General features: G+C 38.9%; 1 protein-coding gene and 1 pseudogene across 1 annotated transcript in view; both read left to right on the top strand.

Annotated features, from left to right (window-relative positions):
* Nucleotides 1-25482, top strand: part of LOC132889894 (uncharacterized) — a 55383-nt pseudogene that overhangs the window by 17196 nt on the left and 12705 nt on the right.
* Nucleotides 15837-25482, top strand: part of st3gal5 (ST3 beta-galactoside alpha-2,3-sialyltransferase 5) — a 123547-nt gene continuing 113901 nt past the window's right edge. Inside the window, exon 1 of the mRNA XM_060927635.1 lies at nucleotides 15837-15936. The gene's annotated coding sequence lies outside the window, so the exon portion shown is untranslated. The remainder of the gene's footprint in view (nucleotides 15937-25482) is intronic.

Below are 25482 nucleotides of genomic sequence, written 5' to 3'. Positions count from 1 at the left end.
GGAGTGTTCCTTTAATAAACATGCCCCCCTGCGCAAATTTAGAAATAAAGGCCGTGTTAATCCATGGTTTACAACTGAACTAGCAGAAGTTCTGCATCAGCGAAATTCTGCATGGTTAGGGCATGTAAATCAGGTTTGGAAACTGACTGGCTTTATTTTAGACAATTAAGAAATAAATTTACTTCTCTTCTCCAAAATACGAAGGCTGAGTTTTACTTGTCTATGACTACTAAAAGCTTGAAAAATCCAAAGAAATTTTGGAAAGCAATGAAATCTTTGTCTTCCACCTCAAACTCAGTTAGTCTCCCTTCCAGTATGCTGACTGATGGTAGCAGGGTAACTGACAAAACAGACATATTGAATTGTTTTAACAAACATTTTATTTCTTCTGGGTTTTTGTTTAACTCTAAAAACCCTTTTAAACAACCCTCCCCTAGTGACAAGTCCTCTAATGACTCTTCACAGGTTGATGGGGTCGCTGGCAATGTTCAGGCTTTTAATTTCACCCCTTTTTCTATAGCAGAGGTCGCTAAAGCGCCAAAAGACCTTGATCCTAAAAAATCACCAGGACCAGATAATTTGGAGCCTTTCTTTTGAAAACTGGCATCTGAAATTGTAGCTGTTCCACTGTGTTAATTTTTTTAAAGATTTTTTGGGGGGGCTTTTTCCACCTTTATTGGATCGGACAGCGTAGAGACAGGAAATGAGCGGGAGGGATTGGGAAATGACCTCAGGTCGGAATTGAACCCAGGTCCCCGGATTTATGGTATGGCACCTTATCCACCTGAGCCACGACACCCCCAGCTGTATAAAATTTTTAATCTTAGTTTGTCGACTAATGCAATTCCCAAAGTCTGGAAATCTGCGTTTGTTATCCCCCTCTTGAAAGAAGGAGATCCAACTATCTTAAACAATTACAGGCCTATTTCCAAACTGTCTGTTCTGGCTAAGGTACTTGAATTCCTTGTCAGTCAACAAGTAAAAGAATACCTGGCAATTAATTCTACTTTATCGATTTCCCAGTCAGGATTTCGCAAAAAACATAACACCATTACTGCAACTTTGAAGGTTATAAATGATATTACAGAAGCCTTAGATAATAAACAATGTTGTCTTTCTCTTTTTATAGACTTTTCTAAGGCTTTTGATACCATGGACCATAACATTTTGACTGAACGTCTTACAGCAGTTGGGTTTTCTGTACATGCAGTTGGATGGTTTGGAAATTATCTTAAAGACAGAACCCAGGCTGTCCAGTTAGAAGGTGTTTCTTCTGAGGTTCAGTTTGTCCATAAGGGGATGCCACAAGATTCAGTATTAGGCCCTTTATTTACCTTGTATATAAACAATAGTGGAGTGAATATCCCAAATGCAGCCTTTCATTTTTATGCTGATGGTACAATCATATATTGCTTTGCACCCACGGCCTCAGAAGTGTTTGCATATGCAGAATGCGTTTAATAGAATGCAAGAACAGCTCTGCCAATTGCAACTTGTTCTAAATGCTGATAAAACAAAACTCATGTTTTTCACTAATTCAGAATCAGCAAGGTTAAATCAGTTTGTCATTGTCACCAGTAATGGTCAACAAATTGAACTTGTATCTACTTTTAAATATCTGGGGTTCTTGATTGATGATCAGTTGTCTTTTAAGGCACATATTCTGTATATTGCTAAAAAGCTAAAGGTTTTACTTGGATTTTATTTTCGAAATAAGTCTTGTTTTTCCTTTGGGGTAAAACGGAAACTGGTGGAGCTGACCTTTTTTCCGATAATTGATTATGGTGATGTGTTATATATGAATGCCTCCACGTGCTGGATAGTGTGTATCATGGTGCTCTGAGGTTTATCATAAACTGTGGAGCTCTAACTCATCACTGTGTCTTATACACTAAAGTAAATTGGCCATCTTTATATCTGCCCCATCTTTACATCTGCCCCCTCCATCTCTGCCTTTAAATCTAGGCTAAAAACCCATCTCTACTCCTTGGCTTTTCCCTAACCATCAGCTTATTGTCATTGTTGTTATTATTATAGTTTTCTTTTTTCTTTTTATTTGATCATTTGTCTTTTAATACTGACTCTGTACAGCACTTTGGTCAGTGCATGCTGTGTTTAAATGTGCTATACAAATTAAATTTACTTACTTTACTTACTTATATGCATGCCGGCTTGGCCATTGGTATGTCTTTATCTACATGGCTATCCTTGAGATGATTCCATCTTATTTATCATCTCTTTTAATCCTGAATAATAGAGCCTACAGCCTTTGTTCTCTGGACTTTTTACATTTTACTGTTCCTAGGGTTAGAACAGAAATGGGGAAGAAAGCTTTTAGGTTTTCTGCTCCAACTACATGGAATAATTTGCAGTCAGAGCTCAAACTCCATAATCTGGTATCTCTGAATGTATTTAAGTCCATGATAAATCCCATTGTTTTGAGGCTTCATGAGTGCAAATGTTTTATTTGAATGGACATGTCAATGGTTGTCTGTGTCTATGTGTCAGCCCTGTGATGACCTGGCGACTTGTCCAGGGTGTACCCCGCCTTTCGCCCGTAGTCAGCTGGGATAGGCTCCAGCTTGCCTGCGACCCTGTAGAACAGGATAAAGCGGCTAGAGATAATGAAATGAGATGTCTTATTTGAGCGCTGTGATGACCTGGCGGCTTGTCCAGGGTGTACCCCGCCTTTCGCCCGTAGTCAGCTGGGATAGGCTCCAGCTTGCCTGTCACCCTATAGAACAGGATAAAGCGGCTAGAGATAATGAGAATGATGAGATGAGATGTGGGCAGCACGGTGGTGTAGTGGTTAGCGCTGTCGCCTCACAGCAAGAAGGTCCTGGGTTCGAGCCCCGGGGCCAGCAAGGGCCTTTCTGTGTGGAGTTTGCATGTTCTCCCCGTGTCCGCGTGGGTTTCCTCCAGGTGCTCCGGTTTCCCCCACAGTCCAAAGACATGCAGGTTAGGTTAACTGATGACTCTAAAGTGAGTGTGAATGGTTGTCTGTGTCTATGTGTCAGCCCTGTGATGACCTGGCGACTTGTCCAGGGTGTACCCCGCCTTTCGCCTGTAGTCAGCTGGGATAGGCTCCAGCTTGCCTGCGACCCTGTAGAAGGATAAAGCGGCTAGAGATAATGAGATGAGATGTCTTATTTGATCTTGACCTGATTTTGTAAATTCAATTGTTTATTTGTATTTTTATGTCTACATACATGTCAACCTTTGGTCAATCAAACCTGTATAACCAACCTCCAAAATCCGTATTTCCCTTATAAAATCCGTATAAGATGCAAATTAAAATAATTTACCTAAAATTTGAATGATAATTAACAATGATATATCCAAGTTACTTTTTATTCAATATTAATAACAATAAACCTTCAGAATGAATACAAAGCTCCAATGTTTGACAAAAACACAAAGTGTCACTCTAATGTTCTGAATTGTACTTCATGACAGCTTTTTTAGCACTCTGCACCAATACCTCACTAGGTTGCATGTCACAGCAAGTGTCTGTGTTGATCTTGCCGGAGTGCCCATTCAGAATCTTTTCAGTCGCTAGTGAAAGTCGTTCAGGTGGAAATACACGTTTCAAACAAAATACTTCCGGGTTGGCGGGATTCTCGCAATGCGGTGTGCGCATGATCAAAACTGGAACGAAGTCTCGCTACCACAAGATAACGCGCGATTTCATAAGACCAGGGGTTAAATTGGGATTGGTTATGTGGGGGGGCTCTGCCTCGTACCCGCCCCTGCCCCCGCCGCCCTGCCCCAATATACTTTTTGGAAAATAACCCTCTAATTTGATAACCATATCATATTGCACAGAGATATACACCTTATCTGTGTGTTGTAGGCCTATGTGTGTCTTGTAGTGCCCCCCTACACATTATGGCAGTTTGAATGTAGATTGGTTGGCCAATGTAACAGATTGTACAGGTTGTTGTACATTGGTTTGAAGGAAATGATTAGTGGGGGGTCTGGGGGTCCTCCCCCAGAAGTTTTTTATTATCATACATGTTATTTGCTGAATTCTGGTGCATTTTAATAAGTTGTTAGCTGACTTTACAGAGGTAGGTTGAGCAATATCATGTTAAATCTTGTCACATGCCTACAGGTGAAAAATGTGAAGGAGAAATGTTCAGTGAGAAAATTTGAAGGCTTGCACAATCTTAAACCAAAACAGTTGATTTATTTTGGAGGATAAATGTTAAATATGCCAAAACACTGTCAGTCAAATTGTCAATCAAATATATTTATGCAGTGAATGCAACCAAATACAAACAACACTATAACATTGGAAGCATTTATTATTATTGTTATTATTATGTATTCAATTATTTATTTGGCATGTGGTGCTTTTTGTATTGTCTAGAACATACATAAGATGAGCATATTATAGCAGCAAAATAGAAGCACAATCATTTGAATGCAGAAAAAGTTTTGCTGCATTCAAATGATTGTGCTTCTATTTTGCTGCTATAATATGCTCATCTTATGTATGTTCTAGACAATACAAAAAGCACCACATGCCAAATAAATAATTGAATACATAATAATAACAATAATAATTACACTAATAATACACTAATAATATTAACAATAAATAATAATAAATTAACATTAAATTAAATATTAACAATAAATAATAAAACACTAATAATATTAACAATACAGTGAACATAATCATTATCATATTTTTTATTATTAAAAACAAAATATCAAATAATACTGAAGAGGGGAAAAAATAATACTGATCTAAATATGTTGTGTTTTTATTTTTAGACAGTATGTGTTTTGCTAAACACATACTGTCTAAAAATAAAAACGCAACATATTTAGATCAATATTATTTTTTCTCCTCTTCAGTATTATTTGATATTTTGTTTTTAATAATAAAAAATATGATAATGACTAGAGCACAAGACGAGTGTTTTGTTTATGTTTGCCAAAGGTAGCTAACTTGAGGCAACGTTAGGCTCAACTTTTGGTCAATCTCAGTAGCTAACTTTAACTGACATCTCCCCCTTCCCCCTGGCTAATTTCTGTCGATAACTGGGGACTATGGAAATTGAACTCGCCAAATGCACAGACAGTTCGTTCAAGCACCTCTGATGGATTAGGATCGTATGCAGGTAAAAGGGGAGATGGTGTACGGAGAAAATTATAAACAAGTCACAACGCTGAAACACAAGCCCAAAAACCTGCAAACCACGACTTCTGATTTTTTTTAAAGCGAGCTCACAAAAAAAGAAACCCCAAAGTCGCTTATAAAAAGCGGAATTGGCAACCCACGCAGTGTTCCAGAAACCAGAATCTCTGATCGCAAGTTCTGTTCTAAATAGCTTTGACAGGTCGTCTTGTTATCAGGAAAACTATGATCTATCTCATAAAAGTCATGGGTTTATTGATTAATAAAACGATATTTAATTATTCAGAACTGAAAATCGTGAAAAGGGTTTGTTGCTTTTGATGTGTGCGTGATCATATGCCATCTGCTCCGAGCTTATGTGCTGGGGCTCAGCCCCGGACAGCCCCGGCCCAATTTAACCCCTGCATAAGACTCTTTACTGGCTGTCTGTGGTGTACAGTACGTTTGTAAATGTTATGTGCTCTTTTATCATCATGGGAATTGATTATAGCTCTAAATAAATATTGAAGTTTTTTTAAAGAATCCGTATAACTTTATTTGTACGCCCGTATACCACGTTTATTGAATCAAATCTGTATAAAATACGGACATTCCGTATAGGTTGACATGTATGTGTCTATGTCTAATGTGACAATGTGTTGAAACTGTTGTTTTTTTTTTTTGCTGCCGTTCTTGCCCAGGTCTCTCTTGTAAAAAGAGATCTTCGATCTTAATGGGACAAACCTGGTTAAATAATGGTTATAAATAAATAATGCACACACAAGTGAGCAATGAGCACATACGCAGAGCAGTGCACATCCCAGCTGACTATGGGCGAGAGCCGGGGTACACCCCTAGCCAAGTCGCCAGGTCAGTGCAGGACTAACACAGAGACAAACAACCATTCACACTCACACCTATGGTCAATTTAGAGCCACCAATTAGCCTAACCTGCATGTCTTTGGACTGTGGGGGGAAACCGGAGCACCCGGAGGAAACCCACGCAGACCTGGGGACAACATGCAAACTCCACACAGAAAGGCCCCCTTCGGCTGCTAGGCTTGAATCCAGAACCTTCTTGCTGTGAGGCGACAGTATTAACCACTACACCACCGTGCTGCCCTCACCACTGTGCTGCCTAGATTTGTGATGAGTGAACCAATCAGAATTCATTATACTTATCAAACTTTGTGTCAGAACACTATAAAAATGAATGATTTTGCACTTTGGAGTCAGATCACTCTGTAGACTGACTCTGTTTTTGTTAACTCATCTCATTATCTCTAGCCGCTTTATCCTGTTCTACAGGGCCGCAGGAGCCTATCCCAGCTGACTACGGGTGAAAGGCAGGGTACACCCTGGACAAGTCACCAGGTCATCACAGGGCTGACACATAGACACAGACAACCATTCACACTCACGGTCAATTTAGAGTCACCAGTTAACCTAACCTGCATGTCTTTGGACTGTGGGGGAAACCGGAGCACCCAGAGGAAACCCATGCAGACACGGGGAGAACATGCAAACTCCGCACAGAAAGACCCTCCCCAGCCACGGGGCTCGAACCCGGACCTTCTTGCTGTGAGGCAACAGCACTAACCACTACACCACCATGCCGCCACTTTTGTTAACTGATTTAATAAATATCTAAACTTTTCTGCAAACTCTTTGAATTATTTTTTGCTGGGGAGTTTCCATGACACAATGAAATGTAAATAATTTAAAATTAACCTCCCCCCCCAAAAAAAACAACCAACCAACCAACCAACAAACAATACTAGCAACGAATATTAACTTTTAAATTTCTAATGCAAATAATTTTAACTTTCAAAAACACAGCAATGGAGTGTAAATAATTTAAAGTTAGCAAAAAAAAGGACACTGTAAAAATAAGTGAACAATAAATTAAAAAAGAAAATTAATAAAATGTATTTTAACACACACTACACATTGGTAGTCTACATCTTGTCTGTATCTTTCTTCTGTCAGCCTTACATCAAATGATTTTTCATGCGATCTGACCGACATGGACAAATTTCCCATGTAGGAATAAAATTGAGAGTTGGGGCACACTTCCTCCAACTTGATAATTTGGTGTAAGGTGGTCAGGATAACTGTCTTAAGTCAGTCTTTTTCTTATGCTGATGTTCTGATAAAATCAAACGTAGTATCTTTCGTCTTGGCTTTTGCAAATACAGTAGTGACATTGCAAGATACCCAGTCTTTGCAAAATCATAAATAATAAATTGACTGGGAGTGAGCCTTGGGGGTAAATAGGAAGTGGAAGTTAATTCTTAAATCGCTGGGTATGGGGACAACTGTTTTTCGTATGTGAATAAACATGTGAAACAGCCCTCCTTAATGTTGGAAATGTTCTGTAACGCATCTTCTATTTTTATTTGTAGGAATAGGGAGCTTTTGTTTTGAAATGTCATGCCCAGTACGACCGGAAGACAGTCTTATGAGCATTTGCTCTAGTTACTAAGGCGCCGTTTATATATACCCGGGTATTTTTTAAAAACGCAGACCTTTGCCTTCGTTTGTGCCTTTCGTTTATACACAAACGGAGTTTTTTTCCTCTGAAAACGATTCTTTCTAAAAACCCCGGCAAAAGTGGAGATTTTTTTGAAAACTCCGTTTTGCGTTTGTGTGTAAAGAGACCAAAACGGAGTTTTAGGCAATCTTCGCGCCACAAAAGAGCGACCATTGTACATATGACAAGCATGGAAACACTCAGAGTAACAGCATTTCTGTTATTAAGAGCTATATTCGCCTGTTTGCTTTCTCTCTCTCTCTCATAATATACATACTCTCTCTCTCTCTCTCTCTCTCTCCCTCCTTCCCTCCTTCCTTCATACACACACTCTTCAGGGTCTCTGCACATTTCTGACCAGCAAAAATAATACTTTTTAAGACCACTGAGTATAAAAAATAAGACCACTACCGCGGAACAAATACGTACAGTAAAAAAAAAAAAAGCACACTCTAGGTTAAGTTCAAAGCATTTTTTTTATATAAAAAATGTGCATCTTCAGTTTACAAAACAGAACATTAGCTGCCTTCTCGATATTTTAATAGTAGGGTACTGCTGTAAACAAACAGTGAGGAAACAAATTGATCTTCAGTTAACAAAACAGAACATTAACTGCTTTCTCAATATTTTAATAGTAGGGTACTGCCATGAACAAACAGTGAGGAAGCAAGGAAGTTTGACTACTGATCGAACTGCCTCTGGGGACTGTTGTTGCCCGACTAGCAGCATAGCGCATATGCTTTTCCCCTTTCGAGTGAGCGTCAAGGGCTTTACAGCCCATTGTTGTTAACTTGATGTCTTTCCGACATACCTTACATCTCGCTTCATATTCTGAAGTTGCTGTTGTTAGCCAACTTTTGTATTTTGGCTCCTCAAGCCACTTGTTACTAAACTTACACTTCCCCATCTCCGTTCATGTTCAAGTTCAACCACTTCTTCCTCGTCTGCTCTACTCTCAATGGTTCTACTACCAGTGTTGGGCACGTTACTTTCAAAAAGTAATTAGTTATAGTTACTAGTTACTTTTCCCAAAAAGTAACTGAGTTAGTAACGGAGTTACTTTGTCATAAAAGTAACTAATTACCAGAGAAAGTAATTATTCCGTTACATTTTGTTCCCCCTCAAAAAAAAAAATCAAATTCAATTAGTGTAATCATAATAAAAGTGAATGTTAAATGTGTTTAATGACTGAAATGGACACTTAACAGAACCAATTAGTAATGTTATCTACACTATATTAATATTTTTGTGGGACAATGTGAGATAAGACATCTATCAAATGTAATATATTTCTGTAGTTATTAAAATTGTTACTAATTACTGGCCACTGACGAGGACAAACGCTTTGTTCCTCGACATAATGTGCATTGCACGTAAACACTCTTGCCTTTTATTTCAAGTAATGAAAAGTCCTGGCTGTATTTCCAGTGTGAAAGCGCAGTGCTGGGCTGACCGCTCGCCATCGCTGGGTCTTCCGATTGAAAGAGCGCGCAGTAGTGCAGTAGGCGTGGCCTACCTACGTATGTTGTCCAAATCTACTCTGATTGGCTTACTGTGCCGTTGTCTCGTGTCTCCCCGCCCCACACTAAAGCAGCGTAAAGAACGGCTGAACGAGCAGCGTGCCAGATGAGAACAGCTTTAATAAAGTAACGCATAGTATTTTATTGTAAGTAACGGGAACGGCGTTATAACGATGTAAAAAGTAATTAGTTAGATTACTCGTTACTAAAAAAAAGTAACGCCGTTTATTTCTAACGCCGTTATTCCCATCACTGTCTACTACATGGATAAAAGAACACACTGCCCCCAGTGGCGTGGTTCCTGCGCTATTAGAACTAGTGCTAGACACACAACGGCTTTTGTGCTACTTGTTCAGCATCTTGATAACAAACGACGCTGGTTGAATAAATAACGTTAGCGCGGAAAAAAAATCCAGACATATGTTTTTTTTTTCATTTACCGTAGGCTACCCGGATGAAATTTAATACCTCCCATGTGAAATTTAATACCATAGCTCAAAAAATAGCGAAATATAATGCTTTTTAAGACCTTAAAAAACACATATTAAAAATAAGACTCTGTGTGTGTGAGGGAGAGGAGTGTGAGAGAAGGAGAGAAAGAGTCTCTTTCTCTCCTTCTCTCACACTCCTCTCCCTCACACACACACTTTCTCCCTGTCTCTCACCCCCTTTCTCCGGCCAGGTCCCGGAAGTGACAGTGCTGCCCTAAACTGTGTTAAATGGAACAGGGGGTCGGGCCTTTCCTCCTCGTTAGATTATTCCGGTTATCTATGGAATCAATTTTGTGCCAAAATGTTCATACAATACTTTTGAAATATCAAACAAAAACGACAAATCAAAATACAAAAAAAGACAAAAAAAAAGTCAATTTTTTTAGACTGGCAAACAAATTATTCGTGTACATTTTGGCACAAAATTGATTCCATAGATAACCGGAATAATCTAACGAGGAGGAAAGGCCCGACCCCCTGTTCCATTTAACACAGTTTAGGGCAGCACTGTCACTTCCGCTGTTCAGGTTTTTTGGTGAGAGTCCACGACCTGGAGGCTCGTCGGCAGGGCCTCTTGGCGGTATTCTGATAAAGCTAAGTGTTTCTATATAATTTCCAATATATTTACATATCTTTAATACTTATCAATATTTTATACCTGTTAATGTTGAGAAATGGGGAAGGATAGTGAGGGAGGTGGTAGGAAAAGGTCTAATTCTGGGGAATATGAACAACCCAATAGTAGTCAAAAAAGGACAAAAGGTGATCTTGAGATAGTAGTGTGGAGGTGTGACTCAATAAATCTTGCTAAAACAAACCCAATTATTGTTGCACAAGAAATACAGAAATTTGTAGAAAGTGTTGAGAAAGTGGTCCCTTTGTTTGATGGGGGAATTCAAATTCATTGTGCTAAAGATCAAGGAAAACAATTGGCAAGAGCCAAAAAATTTCAAGGTGTAGAATTGAGAACCAAGCGAGTAGGAAAAGATGTGTCCACAAAAGGAATCATTCATGGGGTAGGTACTGATTTATCCGACCAGTCTATTCTAGCCAATGTTAAAACACAAAATGGGATAAAGATTTCAGATGTTAAGCGTCTAGGGGGAGTCAAAAAGACTGAGTCTGTAGTATTGACCTTTGTGGGGGAAATCATGCCCGAAAGGGTATACATAGGTTTCAATTGTTACACAGTAAAGTTATTCATTCCCAGGCCAATCAGATGCTATAAGTGTCAACGTTTTGGACATATTGCAACATCTTGTAATGGGAATAAGAGGTGCCCTTCATGTGGGGAAAATCATGATTATGAGGAGTGTTCTAAGCATGAGGATCCAGTGTGCTGTAACTGTGGTGGTAAGCACTCGGCAGCATTTACACAATGCCCAAAGTTTACTGAGGCAAGGGAAATCATGGTTGTAAAGGTGCAAAACAAGCTTAGTTATTCTGAGGCAGTCAAGGAGGTAAGGTCTAAAATAGACATTAGTGAAGCTCCTTCTCAAAGTACTAGTACGGATAGCGAAAAGGGAAATACAGATAAAGTTTATGTGGATATCCAAAGTCTGGCAGAACTCATGATTAGGCTATGGTTCTATGCAACCTCTGACAGGTTTAAAGGGCAAACAATGTCAAACATTGTGTATATACTAACCAGAGAAATCGGGACTATAGTGGGAAAAGAGCTGAATGCAGAGCAAATTTTTAAAAAGCTTCCTACTAACATGAAGGCCAAGGATACAACAGTTCATGAATAGGTCACTATGGTTAGGATTGTGTATTGTACAGTGGAATGCTAATAGTATTATTGCTCATGGTTTAGAATTTAAAAATTACATATCTCAGTTAGAAAGCCAACCAGATGTTATTTGTGTGCAGGAAACCTATTTAAAACCAGATCTTAAGTATAGTCTTAGTGGTTATGAAGTTATTAGAAAGGAGGGTTTGAATGGAAGAGGTGGTGTTGCAGTTTTTGTCAAAAAAGGTATAAAATACAAAGATGTTAATATATTACAAAATTTAGAAGGAATCTCTCTAAAAGTTACAACCAATATAGGTGATTTAGAAATCTTTAACTTGTATTTATCTCCTAGTGTAATAGTAAGTGAAAATGAGTTAAGTGACATTTTATCTAAAAATAATATTTTTGTATGTGGAGATTTTAATGCCAAAAGTGAGTTGTGGGGCAATAGTAAAACTGACAGCAGAGGAAAGATGATTGAAAATATATTAGAGACTAATGATGTGGTTATATTAAATACTGGTCTAAAAACACACATGTATTCTGGTGGTGAAAGTGCAATAGATTTCTCATTTACATCTCCAAGGTATGCAGCCCTTTCTAGTTGGGATGTGGTTGATAATACATTTGGGAGTGATCATGCTGTTATTATAACTAAAATTCAATCTATAGCCGCATATGAAGAAGAGAATTTAGGAAGATGGTCTTTTAAAAAAGCAGATTGGGAAAATTTCTCTAGGGAATGTGATACTGTATTAGATAATGTTAACTTTGAGGTTGATTTAGAGGAGGTCAATAGTTACATATCTGATGGTATATTTAATATAGCTTCAAAATATATTCCCAGGTCTAAAGATGGTAAAACTGTTAAAAAGAATGGTTTATTTTGGAATGAGGAATGTGAAATAGCAGTTAAAAATAGGGAAAGGTGTCGAAATAAAGTTAGAAGAACTAGGGACCCAAAAGATTGGATTGAGTATAAAAAATACAGGGCAATAGCTGTTAAAGTTATAAAATCTACTAAAAGGAGAAAATGGCGTGATTATTGTTCTACACTAAATAGAAACTCAAACCTAAGTTCTGTCTGGAGAGTAGTTAAAAAGATGAATAATGCATACTCTGGTGAAAAAATAACAACTATTAAAAGTGGTGATATTGTAGCTACTGAAAATATAGATAAGGCAAACCTGTTAGGTAAATCCTTTGCAAAAGTGAGTAGTGATGCCAACTATTCTGAAAAGTTTAGTAAGCATAAGGAGTCATTTGAAAATAACAATAACAATTTGTTTAATAAAAGGGCTAGTAATGATTCTATTTTAAATGCAACATTTAAAATGAGTGAATTTAAGAAAGCTTTAAAAAAATGTAAAAACACATCTCCAGGAAAAGATCAGATTTGTTATGAAATGTTCAAGCATATGTCTGAAACAAGTTGTAAAGTAATATTAAAGTTTTATAACTTGGTATGGAGTACTGGGTATGTGCCTAGTTCTTGGAGGCATGCTTTAATAATTCCCTTACTTAAACCAGGTAAAGCTAAAAGTGATACTCTTTCGTATAGACCAATAGCTTTAACATCTAATATTTGTAAATTAATGGAGAGAATGATCACTAATAGATTAAATTGGTTTATGGAAAAACATGATCTGTTCAATGTTAATCAATCTGGTTTTAGAAAACGTAGGTCTACAATCGATCAGCTTATAAAGTTAAGTGATGATATTGTAAAAAGTATTGCTAATAAATCTGTGGTTTTAGGTGTCTTTCTGGACATTGAGAAAGCATATGACATGATTTGGAAGAAAGGTTTACTATACAAACTAGATAAACTAGGTATAGATGGTAATATGTTTAACTGGATAAATGGTTTTCTACATAATAGAGTCTTACAAGTAAAGGTTGGGGATGCAATATCAGATGAGTTTAATGTACAAAATGGTGTTCCTCAAGGAAGTGTAATTAGTCCTATTCTCTTTCTGATTGCTATCAATGATTTAAATTTAAGTGGTATGCAAGTGTCCATATTTGCTGATGATACTGCAATATGGAAAGTAGGAAGAAACATTAAATATATAAAAAGACAGGTTCAGAGAGCTATCAATGATCTAGAAACATGGTGTGATCAATGGGGCTTTAAGGTTTCGAAGGCCAAAACAAAAGTGATTTTATTTCATAGGAAAAAGTGTAAAGAGCCTATAGATATTTATTTTCAAGGTACTAAGCTAGAGCAAGAAAAACAAGTTAAATTTTTAGGGTTAATTTTTGATCAAAAACTTACTTGGAAAGATCACATTGACTATGTAGTTAAGAAATGTAAAAAGAGGATAAATCTGCTAAAGGTGATCTCTGGTTCAAAGTGGGGTGCAAGTAAAGAAGTATTGTCATCTGTATATAAAGGTCTAATTAGGTCTGTTATTGATTATGGGAGTGAAGTTTATGACACTTCAGTTAAAACTCATAAAAATAAGTTGGACAAAATTCAGGCTCAATGTTTAAGAATATGCTGTGGAGCATTAATGACAACACCTATTAATGCACTACAGGTTGAGTGTGGTGATATGCCTTTAGATCTACGAAGGTTGTGGTTGCAATGTAAACTAGCGGTTAAATATAAATTTAATCCTAATCATCCTACTAGTGCATGCTTTAAAGAAGCTTATGATGGTAAATACCAGGATTCTTTCAACAGTATATTTAATAAAGTAAATGAGTACACTAAAGATCTCAATATTGAGGGTCAGGAAATAATAGTTGATAATATTCCTTATTGGGAATGTGGAGACATAAAAGTTTGCTTAGATTTAGCTAATAATATCTCTAAAAAGGATATTCCAGTTATAAATTTAGCACATAGTAAGGAGTATTTGCAAAAGTGGAATAATCATTTAAAGGTATACACCGATGGTTCTAAAAGTGAGAATAAAACAGGTTGTGCATTCTATGTTCCAGAAATGGGCTTTAAAAAATGCATGAGATTAACTGATAATACAAGTGTGTGTGAATCTGAGTTGGTGGCTATTCTGTTAGCCATTTCTTGGTTAGCAGAGAATCCTCCTTTTCAGTTTGTAATTTTATCAGATTCCTTATCTGCTCTACAAGCTATTGAAGGAGATAAATTAAGTAAGTTGGTTTGTGAGATTAGGTATCAAATATTTATGCTGCAAAATAAAGGTATCAATGTGGAATTTGCTTGGATTCCTGGTCATGTGGGTCTAAGAGGAAATGAGGTTGCTGATCAGTTGGCAAAATAAGCTCTTTCTCATGAAAATGTTGAATTGACAATTTCCCCAGAAATGGCAGATATTTTAAAGGACATGAAGGGGGTTATCATGAGGTTATGGCAGGATCGCTGGAATAAAGATGTTAAGGAAAGATTTTATTTCAAGTCTGAAAATAAAGTGTCTCTTAAGGTGAAGTATACAGACTCCAACCGAAGGAAGGAGGTGTGTATGACTCGAATCAGGTTTGGTCATTGCTGGTTAAATTCTACAAGATGCTTAATAGGCAAGCACCCTGATGGAAATTGTGATTTCTGTCAATTCCCAGAAAATGTCCAGCACTACCTGCTAGAGTGTATTGAATTCCAGCACTTGCAGGAGGAACTTGTTAATATGCTTATGTCAAAATCTTTAAAAGTCGACAGTACTTCTCTATTAGGAAATAAAAGTCATTATGACAAAATATGGAAATATGTGCTAGGAACTAAAAAATTTATTTAGATTTAGGTGCACAATTTCACCTTACTTTACTAACAGGCCCACTTTGTCTTGGTTTCACTCTGAATCGGCCCAGAGTAAAAGGTGATTGGGACTTTTCAATTTTCCATTTCAGGATAAGCACTTTTAGATTAGGGTGTTAAAGTTGTATTATAGGGAAATCATTAATGAAGGTCCATATTATGTTGGGTTTGGTTTCAATACACTTGTGGTGTAAATAACTGATACAGATAGTACCTATAAGTACTATATATTGCAAATGTATATAGAAACACTTAGTGAGGTCTTGACCTCAGTATTTTTGTTACAGGTCGCCATAGCATCACTTGATGGGAGCGACCCTAAATCCCACAACAACAACAACAACAAGTCACTTCCGGGACCTGGCTGGAGAGAGGGGGTGAGAGACAAAGTGTGTGTGTGAATGAAGGAGGGAGAGAGAGAGTGTGTATGTGAGAGGGTGTGTGTGTGTATATATATATATATATATATATATATATATATATATATGAGAGAGAGTTTAACAGCTCTTGACAGCGTATTTATGCGGATCAATATAAACGTAATTAAAAAAAAAACCCGCAGTTGTGTGCACGAAGTTATTTTGGAAAACGGAGTTTAGAAAATATGCGTTTTTAAAAATACCCGGGTGTGTAAACGGCGCACTAGTCTGGCTAAACGCGACTTCAAAGCTCTGCCCTCGTGTTGCGTCACGCTTAGGATGGGCGGGCCCAGGCTACTAGTTACCAACTACCACCAGCTCCAAGACGAAAAGGAAGAGAGAAGACTGGTCTTCTGGAAGGATCATGTACCGTAGGTTCAATTTTATAACAAAAATTTAGAGACGTCTTTGACCTTTGTGTAAGCCGTAATATTAGCTGAAAAATAGTGATGCGTGAGTAAGAGCAACCCAATGACGTACATTGTGTTTGAGCCCTGTAATGATGTTTGGGAAATACACTCCACTGCCTTGTGTCATTTTGGTTTACATGTTTATAAGTGCATGAAGACCACGGCGAGTAGAAAGGTACTGCCTTGTTCGGAGTGCAAGATCTAAAAACCGTTATATACTTTTCAATCCAGTGGACGAATTCGGCGACCGATTTGTGTGTTCCGCCATTACTGCGGTGGCAAGTCGAAGTGATTTAAGTGGCTGACGGTATTCATTGCGGTCACAGAATTATGAGCTATAATTGTTAATTCGAATATTGAACGATTAGCAGTGTTGGGAGTAACGCGTTACAAAAGTAACGAATTACTGTAATGCATTGCTTTTTGCAGTAACGCGGTAATGTAAGGCATTACAGAAAAAATGTGGTAATATTTTACTCGGTACAAATGTCAGTAAGGCGCGTTACAATGCATTTTTAACCTGGAATGAAGTGGTGTTTTTTTTTTCCCTTCATACAAATTCGCCAAAATCACCGCGAGATCAGCAGAGGTGAAACGTCCGCGCAAAATGTTTCACTTCCTTTCCCTTTAGGCTAGTCAGACAGGAGAGAGAGAGAGAGAGAGAGGAGTGAACCTGCAGCTGATCTAACGGCGTTTAGCACATTCTCTAGATGGGCACACGCCCATTACTTTAAGTTTGTGAAAAATAAGGATGTGAAGAACATCGTAGTCAAATGCACTTTGTGTGCTAAACCTAAAGAACGGTCCACTTCCCGAAATAGCACCAGTAATTTAACTAAGCGTTTACAGAGGTGCCATAGTAACATGAAGTTAGCAAGGAAGCAAGCGGAGGATGAGAGTGGCGATAAAATCACAAAGCAGCCAAAATTAACGTTCTGCAGCTCTGAGATGCTCCTTCAGCCTCAAGAGGTTAGGAGACTTGTGGCGGAGTATGTTGTTGAAAATATGCTGACAGTTTGTTTACATTTTTGTCCTGTATAACTGAGTTTTTTTTCTGGTCGGAAGTCAGACTAAAGTGATTGAGCTGCCTTTCCTTCGAGGGCTAATATGCCTAAGCACTTCAGTATCATTAAAAGCACTTTGGTTTTGTTATTTCTAATTCTGTTTTTCGAAATGTGACTGGGTAGCCTCATATAGCTAATAGTCATTGTCTAGCTGTGATTTAAAGGGCTTGTGGGGGTTTTTTCAGGCCAGTTTTATTGTAGGCTACGATTTGCCATAATATGTTCATTTTTGTTAAATTTCTGAAATGGAGTCATATCCCTTAGGGCTAATCTTTTTTTTTTTTTATGAAGTATAAACTATGCTTAATGCTGTAAACTTGAAAACAATAAAGGCATAGAAATGCTAATTTTGTATCCTGTCATATCTTTAGACATTACAATACAATACAGTTCAATTAATGTTAATATGAATAGGCCTAAAGTTACAGTATTTCTATCACAATTTGCCAGACTTTCACCTTTTGTCTGTTCTTGCGATGATTGTTCCTTGTATTGTGCCATGAGCCATCACTGTGGCTATTATATTCTAGTGTTTTTAACCATAAGCCTAGCTCAGTCAGATACCACATCACCTTCCACTGGATGTGTGATGAGCTAATTGAGCGTCTTGAGCTACATTTAGATTGCCAAATCCATACTTCCAGTTATTTTGGTGAGAGTAACTTAAAAGTAATGCAACAGTAGTGTAATGCCTTAATGTATTACTGTATTTAAAATGTAATGTAACTAATTACTTTAAAATTACAGTAACAAGTAATAAATAATGCAAAACAGTTTTGAAGTAACTTGCCCAACACTGACAATTAGACATAAACGACCACAAATTAATCACACGTCAGTTCGCTGATGATACAACAGTCTTCCTAAAAAAATAAAGAACAAATACAACTGGACTTAGAAACAATAGAGCTTTTTTTTTCTCAAGCCTCAGGTCTGCATTTGAATCTAGACAGATGCGAACTTATGAGTATACATGACTGCTCTGAGACTTCACTGTATAATTTACCAGTCAAAAAATAAATTAGATACCTATGGCCCTTTTCCACTACCCTTTTTCAGCTCACTTCAGCTCACTTCAGCCCGACACGGCTCGCGTTTCGACTACCAAAAACCAGCACGACTCAGCTCGTTTCAGCCCTGCTTAGCCCCTAAAACTCGCACCATTTTGGAGTGGGGCTGAAGCGAGCCAAACCGTGCCGAGTGAGGTTGGGGGCGTGAGCAGACACTCCCCTGTGCACTGATTGGTGAGGAGGCGTGTCCTCACATGCCCACACACGCCCTGCGAGCGCGCTGGGATCTGTAAACACCGCAAACCCGGAAGGAGAATAATTACGAATTACGAGAATTTCTGAAGCCTTATGCGCCTCGCCTCATCTATACGCTCTTGCCAGTATCTGTTGGCGTTGTCGGTGACAACAAGCCACAGCACCAAGACCAGCAACACTAACGACTCCATGTCCTCCATGTTTATTGTTTACTATTTGGGTCGTGAGACTACCGCTTAAAAGATCACTGAATCAGTGACATACAGAGCATCGTGGACGAGTTCGCGGAGCGCAAGGCTCGTCGTATGCTCTTCAAATAATGCGCGCAGTAGGCTATTGATGTTTTATTATGAGCCATGTACAGTATGTCGCCTAATGTTTTTTTTGTTTCTGAGTTACATGTTCGTTTGAAGGACTTAATGTACAAAATAACATAGTTGCACCCCGTAGTGTTGAAATTGGTAAACACAGTGCATTCAGTGAGGTTTGCACCGCCCTCCTTTTATTTCTGACTCTTCCTGTCACCGTTGCAACCTCTGAGCGCTCATTCGTATGCCCTTCAAATAATGTGCGCAGTATAGGCTATTGATGTTTTATTATGAGCCATGTACAGTATCCTAATGTTTTTTGTTTCTGAGTTACATGTTCGTTTGAAGGACTTGATGTACTAAATAACATAGTTGCACCCGGTAGTGTTGAAATTGGTAAACACCGCAGTTGCGGACATTTTGTAGCCTAAAATGATGTTATGATAAGCTTTAATAAAGGGCCCGGTCATTTGCCCCGCCCCCGGCCCGGCTCTGACTTGTTCCGCCACTGTCACTGATGTCACTGTTTGCGCTGCTTAACGACATCACGTGACGTCCACCCACTTTCGCTAACTCCACCCAATGTGTCCACCCACTTCCAGCCAGCACGGTTCAGCGCGGTTGTAGTCGAAATGCAACTCCAACAGCCCCGCTCAGCTCGACTCAGCTCGACTCGGCACGGCACGGCTCAGCCGCGTTTGTAGTGGAAAAGCGGCACTAGGTATTTGGATCACCAAATGCTCAGATACAAGTGGGGAGAAAGAATATCCAAAATAACGTTGATAAATGTCTCATCTCATCTCTAGCTGCTTTAAAACAAACAAAAAAAAAAACCTAAGTAACTGGTTGCAAAGAGATTTAACATTGTTTGGAAGGACAATATTTTTTGGGGGGCTTTTTTTCATCTTTATTTGGATAGGACAGTGTAGAGACAGGAAATGAGTGGGAGAGAGAGACGGGGAGGGGTCGGAATCGAACCCGGGTCCCCGGATTTATGGTATGGTGCATTATCCACCTGAGCTACGCCTGGCCTGCCAATACCCGTCAGCTGCCTCAGGAGTCCTGGAGGCCAACATGGCCCGATAGGACTCCTTCAGCTTGATGGCATCCCTTATTTCCGGTGTCCACCACCGGGTTCGGGGATTGCCGCCACGACAGGCACCGGAGACCTTGCGGCCACAGCTCTGAACAGCCGCGTCTACAGTGGAGATAGAGAACATGGTCCACTCAGACTCGATGTCCCTTGGAAGCTGGGAGAAGCTCTACTGGAGGTGGGAGTTAAAGACCTCCCCGACAGAGTGCTCAGCCAGATGTTCCCAGCAGACCCTCACCATACGTTTGGGCCTGCCAGGTCTTTCTGGCTTCCTCCTCCGCCAGCGGATCCAACTCACCACCAGGTGGTGATCAGTTGACAGCTCAGCCCCTCTCTTCACCTGAGTGTCCAAGACGTGGGGCCGGAGATCAGATGAAATGACAACAAAGTCGATCGTCCAGGGCTAGAATTTTGGCGCGAATCGATTCGCGTGAGTATTTGCGTAAATTGTTCCCCAGGCGAATCTCAACGGATTCGTGCAAAATATTCAAGAAATATTGTAATTTTATCATAAAATATCAAAGTAATCACTTCAACACAAAAATTCCACAAACGGTTTCGGTTTTGATAAACAAATGTTCTGTACATGTGCAAAGTGTGTTTCACTCGCTTGGTGTCGCTTGCATCTAGTCCGCCGAGTACTCGCCAGGTGGGTTTCGTTGTCAAGAATAACAAGATGGCGTACTCCAGCTCAGGTGATAGTCAGCCAAACACCTCGAAATCCATTGAAAAAACAAATAATATCGCGGCACGGTTTACAGGCGTGGGGCGATGACCTACTAGACAATTATGACTTCGACTTTGAAGACGATTTCACGGTCAAGGCGAGGTGTAAGACACAATCAAAGAACGGTAGGCATTCTGTTTCACGGTCGATGATCGTCACGCATATAATGATATATAGCCTATACAGGAGTCTGACTGACACACACACACTAGTGTAGTCATTCGGAATCAGAACGACAAGACCAATGAAATGAATAAATATGATAAACGCACAAAAATACAGGTTACTGACATGAGAAAAGGCATAAACAAGATCCTCCATGGCTTGACCCCAGAATGTCACTCACAGTGCAAGCTCTACTTCTGCCAGTACTGACTTTTATGCTATTGTGCATCCTGACCCTGACTCTAGTGTGGTTGCTAGTAGTGATGATGATGATTCAGACTCAGCTGTCAGTGATGAGGCAGAGGAAACTAAATGATAGTTTGGCATGACCCTGACACGTTGGTGCGGTTAGGTTTCTGACATTCAGATGTTCTCTGTTCAGTTTTTGATGATTTAAGGATTGAAATAGAGTGATGAGTTTGTTCCTGTGAATAACTGTGTATTGTAATGTTTACTGTAACAGTTACTGTATTTGCGGCAGGCTTTTGAAGATGTTGTCCTCGGCTCCATTCTTCAGCTGTTGACTTGATTAAGGAGTGAAATAAAGTGATAGAGTTTGATAGTGTGTATAAATGTGTATTTATTACTGTAACTGGTACTGTATTTGTGGCTTGAGGGCTGAGTTGGAGGCCAACTGACTGCCTGTGAAAAGAATTCAAACTTGTACACACAGTCACAACAAACACAAAAGTTGTTGAAATTATTTTATTGGATTCTCAGGATTCTCGCAAAATGGTTTTGCGAGAATCCAAACAGATTCCTGCAAATTTTCATGAAATTCTAGCCCTGTCATCGACCTCCGACCTAAGGTGTCCTGGTGCCACGTGCACTTATGGACACCCCTATGCTCGAACATGGTGTTCGTTATGGACAAACCGTGACTAGCACAGAAGTCCAATAAAAAAAACACCACTCGGGTTAAGATCGGGGAGGCTGTTCCTCCCAATCACGCCCCTCCAGGTGTCACTGTCGTCACCCATGTGAGCGTTGAAGTCTTCCAGTAGAACAATGGAGTCCCCAGTCTGAGCACCTCTCAGTACCTCTCCCAGGGACTCCAAGAAGGCCGGATACTCTATACTGCTATTCGGCCTGTAGGCACAAACAACAGCAAGAGCCCCGACCCGAAGGCGCAGAGAGGCGACCCTCTCATTCGCTGGGGTAAACTTCAACACATGGCGGCTGAGCTGTGGGGCTATAAGCAAGCCCACACCAGCCTGCCGCCACTCACCGTGGGCGACTCCAGAGAAGTGGAGAGTCCAGCCCCTCTCGAGGAGCTGGGTTCTGGAGCCCAAGCTGTGTGTGGAGGTGAGCCCGACTATCTCTAGCCGGTTCCTCTCAACCTCCTGCACGAGCTCAGGCTCCCCCGCCCCCAGCGAAGTGACATTCCATGCCCCAACAGTTAGCCGCTGTGTTCGGGGATCAGGTCCTCGAGGTCTCTGCCTTCGACTGCCGCCCAATCCACACTGCACCGGCCCCCTACGGCTACCTCTGTGGGTGGTGAACCCACAGGAGGTCGGGCCCACGTCACCGCTTCGGGCTGAGCCCGGCCGGGCCCCGTGGGCAAAGGCCCGGCCACCAGGCGCTTGCATACGAGCCCCAACCCTGGGCCTGGCTCCAGGGTGGGGCCCTGGCTGTGCCATACCGAGCGATGTCATGGTCCTTGTTCTTTTAATATCCATAAGGGGTTTGGTGAACTGCTCTTGGTCTGGCCTGTCACCTAGGACTTGTCTGCCTTGGGAGACCCTAACAGGGGCATAATGCCCCCGACAACATAGCTCCTAGGATCATTCAAGCACACACACCCCTCCACCACAATAAGGTGGGAGTTCTTGGAGGGGAATTTTTAGATTGCACTTCGAATATCCCGGAATATATGAAGAATTTTCATTCTGATGACATTCCGGCTCATTCCGCCTCTAGTGTGACTACCCTATTAAACATAACTCCAGCCCTCATAATGTCCCATTGTGGAATAATAGAGCTATATTAAGTAGGAGGAAATCTATATTTATGGAAAAACAGATATGCTCTATTGTACATGTATGGAAATGGCAATATGCTTGAATTTAATTCAACTTGAGAATAAATATGATATGGATTGCTCCATCGAGGCTTATAAGAAAGTGTGACAGAACATTCCAATAGCCCTTATTCAATCAATAAAAAAATATATTAAACATACCGACACCGATTATGCAATATTAAAATTGATAAGTTTTTGAGAAAATATTAAGTTAACACTCTTTCCAGGTATAACCAGGAGCACACTTAGTCTTCAAAATTATGACAAATCTAAAATTTCAACCATCAGAACAAATTTCTTAAAATTTCCAATCCCCCCCCCCAAATATAAAGAAATACATTTTAAAACAATTAATGATGTATATCCCTCCAATGAATTTTTATTAAAAAAAATTCAATTAGAAGTAGAAAATTATTTGTACCACAAACATAGACACAAAAGAAGACCTGTTTTATGCTTGTGATGCATTTCAGAACTTATGGAAACCCCTTCACAACTGGATATCTTCCAAATCCATGAGTATAGATTTCCTTCCAAAATATTCAGATGGGTGCGATTCTGAAAAATAAGAACATTGAGTTTCTAGCGAAAAATCTCATCATGGTTACAAAATATTACATACACAAATGTCGATCTAGAAAGTGCTCTCCATCATGGTCTGTACTTAAACAGGAATTATCTTTTTCACAAATGTCTCAAAATTAGCAATGCCCAGGCTAAGAACTTATGCTCACTTATATTGTCATATCAGTTGTGCTAACCCCTTGTTATATTTGTTGTCTATTTATTTTCTTTCTCTTACATACCTTTTAATCCACACATTAGAGGAGGTGGGATTTTTGGTTTTTGATAGAACTGATGAATGTACTGAGTTTGTTGCATTGTATTCTTTTGTTTCAATAATAATAATAATAATAATAATAAAAATGTGGCTGACAGTGACAGCAACATGGATAATTGCATTGACTACCTTGGGCAGGGCCGGTGTTCTGACGATTTGTACTGCCTTGTCGAAAAATGCTACCGTAGCGCCAGTCAACAGCAGAGTCCATCAATTTATGCTACTTTGTCAAAAACTGCTACCGCTGATTATCAGCACGGTTTTTTGTATATCTCCTAAAGATATAACTCTCAAGTTACGTTACGTATTTATTTACATTACAAACAAACAAGCTCACGTGTACTGTCAGAGCTTGGCTTGCATGTTTTGATATGACATTTTTAAAGTAGCACATTTTTATATACCAGTCTGCTCCATCAAATAATGCTTCTAGTAGATACACATTATTTTACACCTCCAGTCACTCCAAGGGCACTGTTGGAGCATGGGGAGTATGTTTTGATACTCTATTTTCATATTCTGAAATATAAATTTAAAGGTAGGTGTATTTTGATAGACCTGTGACACCTATCAAATAATGCTCCCAGTATATACACTATTTTACACTGTAAGTCCTTGATGTGTGTGGAGTACAGAAGCACGGCAGGCGGGAGCTGATGTTCTCTCTCACACTTATTTTCCTTATTTTTCTGCTTTTCGTTTCGGTTTTACTCACTTGCTGCGCTCTCTCACACACACACGTACGTTAGGGTTATGACTGTGAAAGTGTTTTCAAAATTTCTACTTTCCTGATGTTGTATTTGGTGAACTTTTACTCATATTACTTTTTTGAAGTTATTTTTATTGGGTCATGCAAAAATCTCCTGCACCCAACATCACCTCACTTTTGATAAATACATGTATATTAAGTAAATAAATCATGATTATAAAATAAATTAATTGAAAGATGTGTAAAGTACTTTTATATAATAATAAATTGCTTAACAATTGTTGTAATAATAATACATGTATATTAAATAAATAAATCATGATTATAAAATAAATTAATTGAAAGATGTGTAAAGTACTTTTATATAACAATAAATTGCTTAACAATTGTAATAATACATGTATATTAAATAAATAAATCATGATTATAAAATAAATTAATTGAAAGATGTGTGAAGTACTTTTATATAACAATACATTGCTTAACAATTGTTGTAATAATTATAATTGTTAATACAAATTTAATTTGTATTAATTAATAATTATAATTATTACAACAATTGTTAAGCAATTTATTGTTATAAAAGTACTTTACACGTTTCACTGAATTTATTTTATAATCATGATTTATTTATTTAATATACATGTATTTATCAAAAGTGAGGTGATGGGTGAAAAATAACTTCAAAAAAGTAATATATGAGTAAAAGTTCACCAAATGCAACATCAGGAAAGTAGAAATTTTGAGAACACTTTCACAGTCATAACCCTAACGTACATATGTTCTGGTCAGGAGAGCTCTCTGCTCTCTCCCTCCTTTTCTATCCTCTGTCACTGCAACAACACAGACACACAACATTGATTAACCACAGTTGCATTGACTTTGCCACTCAGCTTCCCTGGCCCCACCCTCCATTCACAAACTGATGCTAGGCCATGTCCCCTGCTGCCACATACACCTCCAGTCACTCCAAGGCCACTGTCAGAGCATGGGGAGCATGTTTTGATTCTGAAATATAAATTTTAAAGACGATATTATTGGTTGGTGAAACCCAACCAATAATATCACCAAAGCCACATAATGGCCTATAAAATTTAAAACAAAGACAGCAAGAGTAATTATGCCTAGTATTCATGCACAAAACATATATTCAATGAACACTTACCTCACACGATGCAGGCTGTTTTGCTATACATATAAGGCCAATCAGTGAAAATGTAAAGGCTTACAATTATTTCTGTACAAAAGGAAATGGAAAAAGCATTTTAATTGACAATTACAAGCAGGGCAAAAACTGACTAACTAGACTAAA

The sequence above is a fragment of the Neoarius graeffei genome, chromosome 8, assembly GCF_027579695.1.
Source record: "Neoarius graeffei isolate fNeoGra1 chromosome 8, fNeoGra1.pri, whole genome shotgun sequence".
Taxonomy (NCBI): domain Eukaryota; kingdom Metazoa; phylum Chordata; class Actinopteri; order Siluriformes; family Ariidae; genus Neoarius; species Neoarius graeffei.
Note: the sequence above shows the minus strand (reverse complement) of the source record. Positions and strands in the feature narration are given on the sequence as shown.